This window comes from Strix aluco, chromosome 11 (assembly GCF_031877795.1).
Source record: "Strix aluco isolate bStrAlu1 chromosome 11, bStrAlu1.hap1, whole genome shotgun sequence".
Lineage (NCBI taxonomy): Eukaryota > Metazoa > Chordata > Aves > Strigiformes > Strigidae > Strix > Strix aluco.
In genome coordinates this window covers 1428264-1440601 of record NC_133941.1, presented here as the reverse complement: position 1 = coordinate 1440601, position 12338 = coordinate 1428264, and the positions used below count along the sequence as shown (strand labels likewise).

At 43.8% G+C, this 12338-nt stretch overlaps 1 protein-coding gene across 7 annotated transcripts in view; it reads right to left on the bottom strand.

Annotated features, from left to right (window-relative positions):
• The window catches only part of CHCHD6 (coiled-coil-helix-coiled-coil-helix domain containing 6), a 117471-nt gene that overhangs the window by 23424 nt on the left and 81709 nt on the right, over nt 1–12338 (bottom strand). The window contains exon 9 of one of the 7 annotated variants that reach the window (XR_012624775.1): nt 9541–9814. The exons of the other annotated variants lie outside the window; for them this stretch is intronic. The gene's annotated coding sequence lies outside the window, so the exon portion shown is untranslated. The remainder of the gene's footprint in view (nt 1–9540; nt 9815–12338) is intronic. 7 annotated transcript variants of the gene reach the window in all.

Here is a 12338-nt window from a genome sequence, read left to right as displayed (position 1 = left end):
GCTATCAGGATGGACCAGGTACCGTGGTCAAGTACAAACCAAAAGTGATGAAGCCAAGGAAAGTACCAACAGAGAGAGCAAAGCAAGAACAAAGCTGGAGCGAGAACCAAGGATCACGAGGAAGAGCAGGCAGGACCCAGGTGCACAGTTACAGCCTAGAGGCTTGCGGAGCAGTTCAGAGCCACTCAAGAAATTCCCTTACATACCTGGCTGGTGCGCCTGAACATCAGCCAGATCCAAACCTGCCGGGGAGATTAATTGTAGACAGCTACAGATTAACGCACAATCCTTATAACCTTTTATCCACTTGACAGTGTACTAGACTGCTGTGCTTCGGAAGACTCTTCTCAAGGGAAGATGCCTACTTCAACCTTCAAGCACCACAACACTCCTACTGTTTTATGTTGTCCCTTAAGAAAAGCTTTTCATAGCAGCAATGAAAGCTTTTTGCACTGAACAGCTGGAACCAAAGTCAAAGCACAACCTGGCAGTTTTCTTGGCTGAACAGAGATGCCATTGAATCTGAGCGTCACAGGCAAAAAGCCCATATTGACAAAGGTTTGAGACAGTGGTTCAAGATATTAAGAGAGTCAGAACTGCAATTTGTAGGATTTACAGGAAGAGTATTTTCAACCTTATCCTTCTGCTACAGCTGGCATCCAGGGATTATCTCCCTTACTTCTCTCCTTTAAATAATTTTTTCCATAACACCTATCAAAGCCACCATCTTCCCAGCAGGAGCAGCCAGGACTTGCTGTCAGGTCTCCCCAGATACTGAGATTAGCTAGCTCTCTTCTCCATGTGGGAACTCTCAGATCCCACAACTTAATGAACCAAGGATTTGGATCTGGGATTCAAGTTTCCATGAGGGGATTTCTGTTATTATAGCAGATCTGGTTCCAGACACAGCCACTGTGAACTGTGTGACAGGATATGAATCCTCTTCTATATAATCTTGCTGTGTGATCTCACTCTTCATTTCTTCACAACCCCCTTTTCTCTACAGTACTGCAACACTTCACTGATTCAACACAATCGACAAGAGAGCATGAAGGCAGAGGTAAACTCTCAGATTGGAACAGCTGGTTTTCTTGATGGCATCATGTCCCAAAGAAAGGTAAGGAATCACAAGAAAAGAGACTGCTTATTCTCAACAGCAAACAACTCCACACCGGAGAAGAAAGCACAACCCTGCTGACTGTGAAAAAAAGGCAGCAGTGGGATTCTGAATATATTTCACACTTCTTGATGGATCATGCCTGAAGATTTTGTGGGAAAGCAGAGCATAGAGGAAACCACGCTTCAAAGCCTAACACTGTACTCGCAGGGCCCGTGAAGACTTTATAAATACGATTCTCTGCTGTACTGCCCAAAGCCCACGTGCAGACCTGCTGACACAACCGATTCCTCAACGGCCACAAGCCACAACTACTACGCCCCGCTCCCATTAAGCTTTGGAATAAGCTCCTGTCAGTCATGCCAAAGTGGACTTAATGACAGATGGACAAGGATGACCAGCAGGGACTGAAAAAGACAGTTGACAGTCACTGATCCTGTGACCAAGCTCTGACCAAGGGCTGCTAGACATAATAGCCACGCATGTCACAGCTAACGACCCCAGCGAGTACCCACCTGTGAGCTGATGTATCTCAGGCTATTCCCCTCACAGCTGTCTGTCGCACTAGTCCTTGGACACAGGAGCACCACACCGCAAAGTCTGCTCTTCCCTCATCTCGATCTCTGTCCTGCCTCAACACGCAGCAGCAAAAACACACTACAGAGGAACTGACAACCGCCTGCCTGCTGCTCGGTGGAGAAGGTGCTGAGGCCAGCAAGGATCAGCAGTTGCTCTGGTCCCCAGAGCTTAAATTTCCCAAGCATGAAACATTTGACTGAACAACACAAAAAGAGGTGCAGGAAGCAAGACCACAAGCTACCTCAAATCCATGAGCTCTTTTCTTCTTCCAGGTTGCTCACACCTAATACCATATCTTTTATCTCATCCTAAAAATAAGAGAACATGCATTAAAGGATCAGGCTATTAACTTTTGAAAGCTGGGCTCTTTCTGTAGCCCTCTCTTGCAACAAGGGGTTCGCTTCCATTTCTCAAAAGCAAAGAATGCAATCAATACTTGGACATAGAAGGCATTTTCCAAAGGACAATCCCTAAAAACAAGGCTGCTCTCTTTTCTGAGTTGCTGCAGTGCTGCCCTTCTTGAGTCTCTCCAGTGAAGCTGATTATAGTGGTAAGCACAAGTCAGCCCCTCAAACATTTGGGCAAGCCAGAGTCTTCAAGTAGGAACAGGCCATTTCATGAGCAGCAGAGCTGAAGTCACTTGGATTCCTCCAGATTCATGCCTCGAAGTTAAGTTCCTCCGTGACCAAACTGATGTCTAATAAAGGGTGAGTCAATACCATTCCCCCCTGCACAAGCACCGCTGGGGCCCCTTCCCTCCACCTAATTGCCTGCTTTCACAAGACATACAGGAGCTTATTACTTCAGAGCCTTTGTGCCTTCTGAGGAACATCACTGCAACTCACCAGCAGGTTCAGAGCAAGCAGAGAGCGGGACAGAAACCAGGCTCACGGATGCACAACATGGTTATAGGAGTCCCGTTTTCTTAATCAGGGTAAAAGTCCAGACGCGGCTGGGGGGAGCTGTACATTCAGGGGAAGTGCTGGCACATTAAACTCAAAACAGTGTTACCCGTGACACCTGAGCAGGCTCTGCCCTGCTCTCCAGGGGCTGCTCTGTATATGGCAAAGCTCCTGACCTTCCAACATCTGTTCAGTTTTCATACAAAAGCAAGTCAGGGCCCTCTAAGGCAGTACAACATCTTTGTTGACATTTCAGTCCCTGGGAGAGCAGCTCTCCTTCAGCTTTGTGTCAGCCACCTTTGGCTATGTCAGAAAATAGTGCATAGCCTGTTCTCTCAAGCAAAGCCGTTTGCCTGTGCAAAGGTTCCCAGCAAACAGACAGGAGATGGCAGCTGGAGAAAGGAGACCTGGGATCACTGCACACAATCTCACCTTTTATTATTTATCCACATTTACTGAACGCAGCCTGGCTCTAATCCATCAGTGCGAGTAACCTGCTAATACACATACACGATTGGAGAGACTTTCCTGCATTTTATGGGGCTCTAGTGCAGCAAATGTCAAGGCTCAGCAAAACAAGAAGGCATTAGGAACTGTCCCATGCAGCCTGGGATCTCTCTTGCTCATCTCCCAACCAGCATATGGAATCACGGAACACACGTCAAATCATACATTAGATACTGCACTAACCAAGGAACCTGAGAGCATTCGAGTTCAGGCCACACCGTTGTGAGCACACAACACCCCCATCAGCACAAGCCAGAACAAAGTATGACTTTCACATTTAATAGTTTCCAAAATGCTTGTTGTTCTTGAACAAAGCGGCACCCCATGTGCCTCAAGATGTTTGCTAAAGGCTGGAAAGAGGGGAATTCATCAGAACATTAGACCCTGTTTATCCTCAGCAATGAACCTGCTTCTGCTCCAGAGAGGTCAAACTGGAGTCTGTACAGATGCTTTAAGGCTGGCTTTTGCAGAACAATAAGGTGGTCACTGGTGCAGTACAAGCTCTGCACAAACATTTCTCTCGTGCACTCCAGCCCTATCACAGTGCCTTCATCACGTCAGCCCAAGGTACGCACAGCTGGGAAGAAACCTACCTGGATCACAGCATCCAATACATTTTTCAATGGCTGTCTACTTTAGAAGACCTTAGAAGCCTTCCTGAGCCTCAGGATACTCCTGAACACACTTTGGCTTGGTACTAAAAGACAAAATATAACTTTGATGTGCCACAGGAAGTTAAACACTACTGCCAACATCCTAGGGCACAGAAATATTATGGAGCTTGTTAAATGATGATAATAGTAAGTAGGCCACCTTCAGCACTACTAAAGACAAATGCATTTAACTCCTCCTGTTGATAGGGCTTGAGGGAATCTCTTGTGTTCCAACTCAGCAATTGGTGTACACCTGAATCCATGACAAGACACAGTAGTCATGTGTCAGCGAGCCCAGAGGGTCACTAGAAGTACCCATATAATTTACTGACATACTGTGTTTAGCTGCAGCCAGTGCCTCAAAAGACGTCTATGTTTTCTCCCTTCTTCTGCCCATGAAAAGGAATCAGCAGAAGTGCTCAAACATGGAATTAAGATGGCATTGAGATGGGACAAACAAACAGTAATTCTGTCTCCTTTCAAATTCCTTTGGAGAGATCAGCAAGTCTCCATGTCATATCTATAACCAGAAATTCTCTTATTCTGTCAAAGAACTTCTTTCATAAAGTTATCAAGTACATAATTGAAACAGAGTATATTATTGCCCTGCTGCCTCATCCAGAAGATAAAAACCTCAATTCTTTGACGTATAGAAACTTTCTGATTTTTTTAATCTTATGCAAATATACTCCTCTAAATTACACAGTTCTTCCTGAAGTTTGTACCACAAATATGTGTTTCCTTATACTTTTCTTCTGAACCTCTCCCTAGTGCTGACACATGCAGATAATCACTTTGCCAACTATAGTTTCAACCCTTGATCCAAAGGCTTACAGTCCTATCAGCAAAGAGACTCTCGTAGAAGAGTGTCGTTTAAAGAGCAGCAGTGCAGGGACCCATCATGTAGCTGGGCACTGCTTATCTGATCCCCTAACAGGCAGCCACACAGAACCCACAGATCAGTTAAGTCCAGTATCATTCACCTATTCCCACGATAGTCAAGAGATGGCTACATAGAACAACCTCAAGAACGGAAAGAAGGTGCTTGTCGTTAATATAACATCTAAAGAACAACGGTGTGTCCTAGACAGAAACTTGACTGCTTAAGTAACTGGGTTGAAGAACTGCACTGTACTAAAGAAGAGAATAAACTCAGAAGAGTTGCAAGTCACAAGCAGGAAACATTCAGAATATAAGACAAATATAAAAGCTTTATAGCAGTCCAGTCTGAATGAAAGGGGAAAAAATGCTGCAGCTGCTATCATCTCACAATTTTTTAAGCTTCCTTTTTGTTGTCTGATTTCCTGAGGATATATATTGTGAATGAAACTTCAAAGAAGCAGAAAGGAGATGTGAAGATCCAGGGGTGTGTACAGGTGCAAGTAACTGTACTAGGAAGGTACCATCTCAGACCTGGCAGAGGCTTGCGTGACCTGGGTAAATGGGTGCTCCCTTCAGCTTTTAAGACAGTATCCACAGCATATCAATCACCAGAACGCTCAAAATCACCCTCACTGGCAAAGAGGAATCAGGGAATAAGTAAATGAAGAAAAACATTCTCTATTTCCATACGAAACACTTAGGGCAGGATTGAAGCACACACTCCACAGAGAGGAAGCTGGAATGATCACTCTGAGCACTTCGACCTGTTCAGGAGTTAAAAAAAAATAAATCCCATGATCTTCTTTCATCAATGTTAAACTCATTTTGAGAAGGGAACTAGGTACCTGCAAAGACACAAAAATGCTGCAGATGTAGTGGTACTGTTCAGAACTCCCAGTCCCCCAATAAAAGAACAGCGTAATAATGCTTTACTAATAGACCGAACCAAGTAACCCTTAGCTTTCTGTTACACAGCTCCGTGAAGTAACCCAACAGATGAGCTGCTCAGAAAAATAAACCCAGTCCTTGTGGGCAGCAAACGTGGACTGATAAACTGAGTGGGAGAGAATGCCGAGGCAGATGGGTAGAGGTAATCGGAAATGACAGAAAGATAAGCAGGCAGAGGGCAAGCAGAGAGCTTGAAGGACAGAAGCAGAAGAGTTGAGATTTTACAGCATACAGATATTTGAAAAGTTAAATCAACAGCTTTCCAATAGCATTATTTTAAAACTCATTCCCCCTAATATATGCAGGGAACCAGCTGCTTGCAAAATGACCTTTAAACCCTACCTACCATACCTTATTAGACTAATTCAGAGCTGGAGCTTGGCTGGTCCTGAAATCCATTTATACAGGACAAACAGGCATTCAGCAGGGACAAAGAGCGAACACACTGTCAAAATAATTTTGTCTGCGTTTCTAGATGCACACTCAGGCTTAACACAGTAGAGCAGCATGCTTCTCCAACTCCAGAAAAAAGAAGATACATGAGACGTTGAAGCACCATCCTAACTCAAGGCTTCACTACCTGCTTCCCTCACATTATAAAAGGTAACAAACTCTAATTGTAACAAGCGTTGGCTTTCTGGACAGCTTCTCTGAATGCAGAGGTCTTTTAAGAGCCTTCCACCAACTCTTAAAGGCCCCAACAAAGGCCTCTAACCAAAAAAAGGTGTTAGAACCAAAAGAAAGTTTCTTGCCAACAGATGAACGTAGCAGTAGCAGAGCTAACTAACACTATATTCAGATCACTGTAACACAGTCTTCAACATGTCTTGTTCCTATACTTGAAGCACTGGTGTCCAGAAAGGTTACTTAAACTGGCTTGGGAAGGTCTAGCTAGGACTAACAGCTTTAAATTGCTTTGGAAAATCCCAAGTGTACTAAGAAGTATCTCCAGACAAGGAGGCCTGTTGGGCAGACAAACAGTGTCACAAGGGGTGAAAACCACAAACAATTAATGCAGGCACAATGCAGAAAGAAACCTCACCACAAAGTTTAGATTTTGTAACAGACAAATGCTCCACAGCCTTGGACAGAGGGGCTCTGTGGAGAGAACAAACACTAGCAAGCAGCACCAGGACAACTTCCGCAAGCATTCTCCTCCAACACACCACAGCCCTGACAAGAAAAGGATTGTCTTCCTACTAAAAGGAGGGCTCGTCCATTGTTCATTAGCTTCCCAAGTTCTCTTTGGCACTGCAAAGAAAGGCTAGTTAGAGCAATCTCGCTTGCTTGGTAGCACCTCCTCGGCTGGCCTGGGACCAGCGCCACCAGAATAACCCCCGTACATGCTATCTACACAGACACATTCAGCTGAGTGGTGAGGGCTTTAAATCCTATCAGTCCTCAAGGTATTCAATCCCAAGACCTGCTAACAAAAATAGCTAATGGATGGTGTGTGGAAACTGCAAACTGCATGGAGCAGGAAACCATCCTGCACAGACTACAACCAACACGGAGCATAACAAATCTTTGGTTTCCCCAGTTTGTCATGAAGACTTTGGCACCACTGATATAATTTCCCAAGTTATAGCCAAGTTGTCAGAGAATGGATCTAACATTAGCACCGAAGTTATGGAAGTCAGGGCTATTTTGGAACTTCTTGGGAGTCTGAAGGCATTTGACCACTGACCTTGTGCTTCTAACCAGCGGTTGCTACCGACAGCAATTTTTGTGGATCTGTTTCAATCTAACTTCAGCAGCAAAACACATAGTTTAAAAATTGGAAATCAACTTCTTTCTGTCCAAGACTGCTTGGTCATCAGTCTCCCAGAATTAATCTGAGCAAGAATTTCCACTTCCAACTTGCCAACACAGTGCTACAAATCTCTTGTGAAAAAATCTGGCATTAAAACCAGCATGATGTATCACAACACACTCTCACCCCCAAGCAACTGTTTCCCATACTAGATAAGCCCGACTGATTACAGGCTACAGTTCTCAGGAAAACGCTGCCTAACACACCATACAGAGAGCACAGAAGTAGAGAAACCTGTTAGATGCAGTAGATCCATGTAGGTCCCATTAATTTAAGCCAAAAGAGAAATACTTTTTTTGAAGAGTGAGAGAAAAAACAATACATCAGAGAAACACATTCCTGTCCTTATAGTGCTTGGCCCTACTTTGCTTGAAATTTTGATATACAACTTCAAATGAGCTTTTTCAGATTCACCCACTCAAAGACATCACAGCATCAAGTCAGCTATGACTTCTCATTCCTGACTGGCCAGCTCTTACAGTGGTTTTACTATAGAAAAATTTTTAGGCTGCTTTTAAAGAGGTCCAGGCAAGAACTGTAGAACAGACCACATTTTAGAAATAACGTAATACCAAACAGTTCAACTTCAGAAATTGTAATGGTCTTCTGATTTCTTTCCCTTTTTAAACAAAGTTTCTTTTAAAACCATTTGTGAAACACACGTATTTTGATTAACTTTACCTGTAAGTATATCTAAGATCAGAACCATCAAAGCGAGAAATTAGACCCAAAGGCAATTCCTTCCTCACTGTAAAAATGTCAAAACAAACAAACAAAAACCAGAAAACCAAAAATAAATGCACACGGACTGTGCGTTGAACAACAGATTGTTTTTGAGAAGAGAAATGGGGTCAAAAGTCCTCCTTCCAGACCAAACAACGGATACAAGAACTTGAGAGGAAAAGATGATGCGGGGTATGGACTAAGTCTCTCTGGAAGATGAGCCTTGAAGCACAGCCAAGTGAGCAGAAAAGTTCTAAGTTTATTTATGCTCTTGTTTTCTTCAAAAATTACAAACTCCAGGAGGTGCCACATTAGGGCTTTATGTGGACTGCAAAGAGCAGACAGAGAAAGGTACTTGTTCATGCGGGTTAGTAAGTGCTGACGATACGCCAGGCTGTGGGGAACATCAGGGCTTCGTGAAGTGCTGAGACACAGAGCAAATAAAGAACTTATGCCTCCAGTTTCGTAAATACTGGGTACAGGCAACAGCCATTTCCATTTTAAGTAGGCCAGCATTTTATTCTGGGACATGCCTCATATATTAGATGGCAGTTTATGTCCTTTCAGGCAGCTCTATATTTTTAGTTTATCCACTGATGAACTCTTGAGGATATGAAGCATTGTGTATAGATGCAAGACTCACCAGAACCAAGAACTGCTGCCTTAAGAATCAAAACAGTAACTGTTTCAATCCTTTATGATTAGAAGCAAAATATGGATCCTTTTCACCTTTGCAAATAACAGGTCAGGGTATGCTTGGGTACAGTTAATCCACTGCTGCTCTCCTCTGTATTTACGACTAAACAAACAGCAGCTGCCTGCAGCTTGTGGCCTCTCCACTGACTCCCTTGTGGGGGCCATTTATTGAGTCATAAACTCCTCCAATAGTGTTATCACTACAGCATTTGCACAAATAAAGGTTGGAAGAGAGAAGGATTAAAAAAGAGAATTGATTTTACAGAGAAGGCAAGAAAAATGCTCTACAGATCTGTTTGCTTTGAGCAAGGACTGACTGACGAAAGGCAGGGCAAGCATATACCTGGCTGGGCATACCATCCTCCAGATAGGAAACACACAGATTTATCTGAAACTACAAAGCTGAATTTCAGAAAGCTCAAACAACCCTAAAGCCTTCCAAGTTAGATATATTGCATTTCAAGTAGCACACCATGTGATATATTAATATCTCCTTGATGAGACTTCAACAGCTAAGATCTACCTCTGCAGAATCCTGGAGGAGGAGAAATCCTGGGACCTTACTACACCTGTCCGAAGCTTTCTTCCCCCAGCCACACACACTGACTGCTACTCTCTACTCCAATAAGTACACAAACAATCTGTGAAGCATTTTGCAATCCATCAGAATGGAAACAATTCTTTAACAATAGCCTAATGATCCAGGATGATCAGAGCCACCTGCAGTGCAGCCCATGGCGTCCAACGCATCCCAAAGCTGTTTCTCTTAAGCGGAGTGGCTCAGGTTGCAGAAATGACAGCTCCCAGCAGGCTACGCTTCAGCAGGATCCCAACCGCTTGAGTAAAACTGCTCCATCGGGCCGGGACACTGCACGACTACCTGTGGCACCTTCTCAGCAATCCAGGTCGCTGCCCACGTGTGAGAGACAAACTTCCAGCAGAGTTGCAATGCTTTGCTGTGCGCCAAATGGGAGCTGGGCTTTCACAGGGAACCCTGGGAAAAGTAGGCACAGTAAATTGAGCACATTCCTTTTTATTACAGTCAAGGGCAAAGGAGAATGCAGTCAACTCAAGGTTGTGTTAAAAGTCTACCTCCACGGGAATCCAGTCAATCAGTGTTTTGCAAGGGCTTGTTTGCATAGCAGAGTGACTCACAGTAAACGAGTGTGAATTCTCCCTGCACTTCCATTACAAACCCAGAATGTTCATAAACAGAGAAGTTGCTGTACCATAAACTCACTCACCAGTTTATTGCACTGTAATTTCCTTATGTAGACAAGCCCTAAAGCCTTCATAGATGTAGCTTTACCTTTGTCTGCTACGAATAGCAGACTCGTGAGAAGCTGGACGCAGAATAGGGAGAAAGAGCACAGAATTATGAATGGCTCCTAGCTCAATGTATACAGCTCCTACTGACAAGGGAATACACGTGTCTGAGTATGCAGCTCTTTATAGCTTGGTTTGGCCAGGAGCTAGAGCGCAAGAATTTCACCTTGGTCCTTCTGTGAAAGACAGGCACCTAGAGACTGTAAGAAAACACTTGGAAAGAAAGGGATACATGCTTTTCACTAACAGACCTTTTTTTTGCACACAGTCACATGAAGGAGGTTCTGTTTGAAATCTCAAATCACATTAATACATGGTCACCAGAGGCTGCATTTTTCAAGTGGCAGCTGGTCGGAGATTCCCTGGTATAACCACCAATTACGTAACAAATTAACCAACTAAAATTTGATGGAAATTCAGATTTGCGTACTGATGTGAACAGGATGTAAAGGAAGCAAAATGGGTCACAAATATTCTGAAAAGCTTGCATGAGTGCCTATTTGCAGGGGGAGGGAAGCAATTCACTAATAGGACTCAGACTTTTAAAAAAAATCATTTGTTTTTCCCTTCCATCTGGACTCAAAGTAAGAAATTACACAGATTTCCACTGCCCACTCTCCTTTTCCTTCCACACCCTCTTCTCATTGGCACGAGATAAAACCTTGGGGAAACAGCAGCAGCAATTTTCAATTCTCATTATCTAACAGCAGCAGTAGCTCTTGGTGAAACTTGCGGTCAATAAACTACAGGCAATTTTAAAAGACACAATGGGAACTGCCCCTCCCACAGCTGTCCCATTATCCCAGCTTTTATTAGATTTAAAGCCAGCAATTCTTATGCTGTAGCTGAAGTTCGGCAGAGCCATGAAAACAGACCACCAGAAAAGATAAAACATTCCCAAATTAAACAGGAGACATTACAGTAGTGTACTCAAAAGTCAGAGAGCTTCCACGTAAGCAAAGCACAGGATGCAACGAGCAACCCAGAGCCAAAGCGGGCTGACGCCGCGGCAGTGAGCTGTTGGCCACGCTACCAAAACTTCACGTTCAGGATGGTATAAATGGCAAAGTTAGTGAGCAGGTTAGGCAGGGCAAGTTGAAAGCACGCTAGCTACAAAGGCAGACGATCAGAGCAGGATCCTGCTCCCATCACTCCATGAACATCCCACTACGGGCGTGAACTTTGGTGTTCATGGCCTGGATGGGCCTCCCAAGCAGCAGAGAGAAATACTCATTGTGGGTGGCAATTCAGCCGACCTGCTTCAGATGACTGTTTTAGGATCAGGTGCAACATGCTCTAGCAGTGCCTATTTCTCTCCCTTGCCTACAAAAGAAGCCCTGATGGCCAGAAAACATACAAAACAGGTAACGTCAGTTATATCCCTATGACGCACTACAATAAAGCAACCTGTTCCAGTAAGAGGGCCCACACAGGAAATGAGTAGAAAATAAATTTCAAAACTCATTAAATGATTGCCTGATATATTTGTCCGTGGGGCAGAAGTAACCGGGGGTGCATCTCAGCTCCTGGCTCAGAGATGTGCACAGCAATAGGCAAAGGGAAATGGGTGCCCAAAGGAACAGTCTCAAACCAACACAGTAAGGCAGAAGATGCAAAGAATTATTCTCATCCACTGTAAGCTGTAATTTTCAGTCTAGAAATCTAGAGCTTGCTTTCTCTGAGTCTAATGTATACCATGCCCTGGAGACATTTTTACCAGCCATCAAAAGGAACTTGCAGAGAACCAGATGCTTCATTAAAGAATATTCACCAAGCCTTATAAAATCTTTAGTAAAAAGCAGAACAACAAATCACCAGCATGCAAGTGAGCTGAAGTCACACATCCAGCTTTGATTACAACCTCCTGTACTGGAAAACAAATTGTGTTTAAAAAATAAAGGAAAAAACACCCAAGAAATGAAGAGATTCTGGCCTCTCTTTCCCACATTCCTCCAACCTGCATTTCCTGAATGAGGAATGCGTGAGACAAAGCCATTTGGTAGAAGATGCTAATTTAAACTTAAAGAAAAATAACAGCTTAAGAGGGGAAGGGAGGAGGAAGTTTTAATCCTTCATGAAAAAACACAACAGCTTGTGATCGCTACATATATCTCAGGAGTCAGAGGACTCAGTAAGAGCAGTGAGGCAAACTGTCAGGGCTTGAGCTGTCCTGGGACAAAGGAAACTATAGA